We start from the raw sequence: 6,468 nt of genomic DNA, 5'->3' as shown, positions 1-6,468 counted from the left end.
TTTAAAGTTCTGAACACTCCGTCGGCTAAGTTAATAACTAGTTTTAATTTCACAAAGACGTTTATCTGAGCGGTGATTGCTGCAGGCGCCTGCTCTTAGTGCGGAGGAAGTCAGTTTAAGAAGTGTAGTGATTAACGACTGGGTCGGGGAACACTTAACACAAAGTATTTGATGTGCTGCATTAACTTGTGACGGGGTTTGAGAAAATCTAGTAAATTAAACATTGATTTTAGGATGAAGTTTAGTTTACAACATTCTACTTTAATTATAAAATTATGAGAATAAAGTGGAAATGTCGACTTTAATCTTGACATAGTCAACATGTCGAATTTATTCTGGACATATAGTTTGTTTTTTTTCTTCCGTGTCCATATTTTTTTTTCTTCACAGTGGCCCTAATGCACTTCCATAAGGCTATACCACAAACAGCATTATAAATGCAAGTTGCAGTTTTTATTATTTATGTATAAAGCTTAGCTTGAAGCAAGGTCCATATTAATGCAGTTTACCTAAATGATGGTACAGATGGTAAGATGTCATCACCAAGATTGCACTTGTTTTATTTTATTTTAATTTGGTGAATACTGTGTAATGCACCTGGGCTTGAAGCCTTGAAGTAATGGTGCAACTATCAGTAATACTACTGTTATGTATTTTATTGTTATTATTTATTAGTTTAAATATTGTGCAGTTTAATGATGGTAAAATTGTTTAAAAAGTCACTTTAACGTGTCAGTGGACAGAGATTGTTAACATTAACAGAAAGTGTAGTTGGTTTACAAAAAATATTTACTATTCCTTTTCTAAGACGTGTTCAGTGCAATCCAACTTTTGACAAACACCTCTGGATATTTTACTAAGTCTAAATGCCTCTTTGGATGGTTGAAACTATGTTGTCAAAATCATAGTTTAAGCTTTTGCAAAATTTGTTCAATTTAAAGGTTCTATATTTGTCATGCAATGTGATTCCTTCTCCTTAGTGCCACCCCCTTGAAAACTATCACTTTATGGGGCCATGCAAACCTGGATTAATACTTGTGTGCACATTAAAATGTCTTTTTGTACGATGTACAATTCTCATAACAGTCTAATAGGTTATTCTTGGCCAGTCTACTGCAGTAATTGCAGTGGAAAATGTGGTTAACATGCACTCATGCATGGGGAAAAAATACCGTCTAATACCGTGAAACCGGCAGAATTTAGAAAAATACCGTGATATAGAATTTTGGTCATACTGCCCACCTCTAGAAATCATATAATACAGGCAGTGAGACATCAGCAAAGTATTGCCAGCTTGGAAAAATGTACCAAGGTTCTAAATGGTGCAGTAGTAGACTAAATCCCTCGTCCTCAACTAGGAAAAAAATTGGTCATAGAGTGGGGTAATTTCCATTGTTTTAGTAGTTATGCCTTTACCTCTGTTGCTGTTTCGAGGAAATGTTCTCATGTTTTGAATGGTTTCCTGTATGAGGCTAACAATAATGAAATCAGATGCTACTGGGCTAACACTGGTTTTGGTAGCATTATCTGCTAGAAATTCTGTGTTCTTATACAGTATAATCCCTCTTAACCGGCCACCTTGGGACTGAACCCATGGCCAGTTGCCGTTTTGGCCAGTTAATCTGATGCATACCTATTTTCATGTAGAGAAATATTTCTAAGGTATGTACTGTATCTCTTTTGATTTTCCTGAAGAAACCATATCCACAAAGCTTCATCCACAATTTCGCACACAGGTTTTTTTATCTCTTACAACGACTGGACAGTGTTTTGTAGCGGGTCCACAGCTCAAGTCAAAAAGGCCACTTTTAAAATAATCTCTGCACTCACGGCTTAGTGAGTATGTGTGGCTGATCGGTTCCCAGGGAATTCGTGATGCGGGTGATCCTAGCGTAAGTGCAAAGGTGAGGAGTCGTCCACATCTGTAATTGTTCTTGGGAACTGCTCATTGCCACATCTGATCCACGTCCCCGTGATAAATAGAGCGTTAGACGGCTAGGGGGAGAACAAGAGAGAATGGGAGGTTAATGGAGAAGGAAGCAGAGTGCTTCCAGATGAAAGCCAGTGCAGGAGAGAGAGCAAGCAGATTCGATGGAGCAATGGTAGGCAGCTGGGAGGTGAGCCCCTGCTGACGAGTGTTTGGCTGACACTCGGTGGGGCTGAAGAAAGCGGTTGCTCCAGCTGAGAGATTGCAGAGCTGGAGTGACCGGTATTGAAGATGACTGGGTATCGAAAAACAGCGGCAGTCGTTGGAGGCTTTAGACTGGTTTAGCCCCAGCGTGAGCGCCCTGGCTACTGGGGATTACAATGCAAATAAAACACTTGCAAATGTAACAGGCTTTCATGACACGTGACTAAAAATATGTAATTAGCTACTAGCTACCCATATTTGGGGTTTATTTTTTATTTATTTATTTATTTTTTTTAAACGTAGTCACTCTGCTAAATTATGGTGCAGCATGACACACACAAGCGCATTTAGCGTGTGTGTGTACAAAAAATGGTTGACAAGAAATGTAAGTCCCTGTCCAAGCAGAAAACGTTTTTTTTTCTAATCTTGTGTGCAAAGGTAATCAAACTTGCCAATAGTGCAGCGGTGAATTTCACTGCACATCAACCATGACTAAAACGCATACCCTACTGATATGAACCAGGGGGTATGCCTAGGTCAGCACAATCTTTTTCAGTGATAAGAAGGTAGCCCATCTCCTTTTCCTTGCAAGCTTCTTGAAGAAGGCACACTTTACCCACATCACTAGTGATGCAGCCTCACTTAAGTATTTATTGTGCTACCAGGACTCTCCCACCAAACTGATGACATGACACAAGCAGGTTGAATGTACACTGTTAAACATAACCACTTTTTTAAAAATTTCCTGGTATGCTTTCAGATCGTATGATGCATTGTCTGTAACCACTGCTAGAATGTCATTAAGATTCAGCTGGTGGTTGTGATGGGACTGAAGTGCTGCCTGTGAAAAGGCAGAAAAGTTGCAGCTCTCCGTGAAGATAAAATCTGCCAAAAAGTGCTGGTCTTCAGTACCTGTAATTGTAATTATGTAAATTATTTCTAATGATTCTTAAACCTTAAATGTTTACAGATTAAAAACGTGCATCATTACATCAGTAGCTTCATCTACTGCATATCTTAAAATAATTACAAAGCAAAAGCAAACTAACCTGTAAGATGCTAAATCCGGGAATTAAACAGAAAAAAGACCCACTTTTAAGGGATCATTGTGTTTGAGGAGAAGCCTGCTCTTCTGCCCAGGTTTGAAGGTGCTGAGTTTATAACGGAAGAGACAAATATGGACCTTGCATGCCTCGTCACTGTGAGGAAAAACATTTATTAAATCCAAAACATTGTTGTTAATTTTTAAAAGGCTGTTAACAACCAGTGCAGTTCACTAATAACATTTTTCTACGGGAAAGACTGTTATTACCGGTTAAATATAATTTAATCGGTTAAATGATTCACATTAAATATATTGTGTACAATTAGAACTGCCTACATAAAAGAATTACCATACAGCCAAATGTTTACTCACCTATCATTATGTTGAGAACTATTTGATCTCAGCTATCAGTGGTTTCATCAACTACAATATATGTTTTCTTGCCACGAATCTTTTGAAGAACGGTCTCCATATGTTGTTCAAAGACATGGGGCAAATTAGTTTGACAAAGACAGCTCATTTTCTGGCAATGTGCCTCATTGTTTACAATGCTTAATAAAGAAAGGATGCATCTTTGTCATTTTTTCGAGCAGTATGTCTGACTCACATGGCCACAAACTGGCATCTGGCGATTTTGATGTTTCCTCGGTTACTTGAAGGGGAACACTTTTTGATCTTAATTTCTCCTTGTTCTTGAGATGGGTTTTAGATTTGACATGGTCATTGCAAGTATCTTTTCGTGTTCAGTCTATGGTATACGCTGGCAAAACTTATTGAAAAGTTGTCCAGGATATTGTTGTGCCCTCGATTTTGCAGTTAACCTCGTGTTTGTTAGTTTTTTTGATGTAGTTAAAGTATCTGATACTGCTCGCTTCGACATTTCTGTCTCGTGCAGCTAGCTAATTTGCATGCCTTTAATGGGAAAACATACATACAGATAGAGGCAGGACTGGTAGTCATTTCCTGAATCTTTCGCTTGCGACGAATCATGCTGTGCTCTTGGATAACACGAATATCAACTCTGTCTTTGATATCTCCGTCTTTCGAAACTATTAATCGCTGACAATTCATCACATGTTGGCTTATTATATATGTGAGTGTGATCTGTTCAGATTCATATAGAAATCAAAGAAAACTAATTTGTCCGTGTTTTGCAGATAAATTTCGTGTAAAGTAAGATACTTTTGGACGTATGGATTTGTATCCATTATTGGCTGTAGAATTTTTAATACATCTGATCGTTTAACTCTTTTGGTTCTATGTTGCATCGCATCTCCATGATCATAAATATAAACCTGACTGAATTGTGGTTTCTTTGAAATTAAACTTGTAGTAGCTTTAATTATTGCGGGACCACAGATTCTCATTTTGTGTGGTCCTGAATTGTGTAAATCTACGTTTTGAGCATTGTATGATGAGAGCGTGAACAGATTATTGTCAATTCGGATATTTTGCCTGTAGTGTTGGTGGATTTCACTTTCACCAAATAAAAAATCCTTTTATTTCTCGTGGATACGCCTCTTCTTTGGGAAGAAACACTATTTTTCCCTGATGACAACATTAATTAGACGATCTACAAGTATCCGACTTAAAGTTTAAAGCCAAACAATAACTACATACTTCTGTCACATCACCTGTGTCCATATATTCCTTTTGTTTTATTTTATTAAAATCACACATCATTCCATACAAATATTTACAAACATAAGATTGAAAGCAAATTAACTCCCACCCTGAGAAAGAGAGCTAAGCTAGCAGAGTAAAATTTACAGCTAGTAAAAATAAATAGATGACTTAAGTGAATAATGATAAATCCTTAGTGCTTTAAAAGCTTATTCTAAAATGTTATTGATCAGATCCTGCCAGGTTCTGAAAAAGTTCTGCACAGATCCTCTAAGTGAGAATTTGATTTTTTCCAGATTCAAATAGTATACAACATCAGTTACCCACCGACTTAGAATAGGAGAGTTAGGATTATTCCAGTTGAGCAAGATAAGTCTATGTGCCAATAGTGTAGTAAAGGCAATTAGTTTGTTTGTCCTTCTCCACTTTAAGCCCATCTGGGAGTACACCAAACACAGCTGTTAATGGGTTAGGAGGGAGTGTGACACCAAGGCTGCCTGATAGGCATTTAAAGATTTTGGTCTAAAATGATAATTTGGTGCAGGACCAGAACACATGGCTCAGTGAGGCTTGAACTTGCTTGCAACGTTAGCAGGTTGGATCTTGCCCTGGAAACATTTTGTACAGTTTTAAATGAGAGATGTGCTTGATATATAATTTTGAGTTGAATAATTTTATGCTTTGTGCATATGGAGCTTGAGTAGATTCTCTGCATTGCTACTTTCCACTCCTTTTCTGAAATATTGAGTGAGAGATCCTTTGTTTTGATTTTTTTTCCTCCTCGGAATGGATCACCTTTGAGTGCTGAAGTGCGATGCTGTAGCAGCTGGTAGAAGATTCCAGTCTCATCAACATTGTAGATGTCTTCAGGCTCATAAGCTGAAATGATTTTCCTGATTTAACCTGCATGCCATTTGTTTGCTTTTTCAGTTGGCACTGCAGATTCTTCTCCACAGATTTTTTTGGCTGCAATTCCAAAACGATCCCAAAAGCAAATCCACCAACCCCTGCTGGTAGTTATATCTTTGTGACCCAAGGAGATAAACAGTGAGTTTGCTTTCTTCTTGAATCAGTGGCCCACTAATAGGAATGTTTTGTGAAAGAGCATCACTGAACCATATAAAAACTGCTTTTTCGGTGTCTTCAAATGCAGCAGTTCGGATAGTTTGCAACCTGAGATTTTTCTTTGGTCATTCAAGAAAGTTTAGGGCAGAGTGGTGGCTCTGAGGATAAGGATCTGTGCTGGTATCCGGAAGGTTGCCGGTTCAAATCCCCATCACTGCGAAAAAGAGATCCTACTCTGCTGGGCCCTTGAGCAAGACTATTAACCTGTAATTGCTCCAGGGGCGCTGTACAATGGCTGACCCTGCGCTCTGACCTCATGGGGTATGCAAAAACTAACAAATTCCTAATACAAGAAATTGTATAAGGCTAAAAAAGATCCAAAAAAAAGAAGTTGACTTTGTTGTTGGCGAAATTTTGAATTCACAGGCAATGTCTTTTTTTTTTTTTTCTATTTGCCGGAATCAAGTGCTGCAAAAATGTCAAGTTTTTTTTTTTCCTAATATGAATTGTTGTCATTTTTTCGTGTGTGCCATTTCTATAGGAGGGTGACAATGAGTTAAATTCCAATGAATGTTTTTCAAATGTTGACGAGCAATAAGCAAAA

Source organism: Erpetoichthys calabaricus, chromosome 4 (genome assembly GCF_900747795.2).
Source record: "Erpetoichthys calabaricus chromosome 4, fErpCal1.3, whole genome shotgun sequence".
NCBI classification, from domain to species: domain Eukaryota; kingdom Metazoa; phylum Chordata; class Cladistia; order Polypteriformes; family Polypteridae; genus Erpetoichthys; species Erpetoichthys calabaricus.
This window is presented reverse-complemented; position numbering follows the sequence as displayed.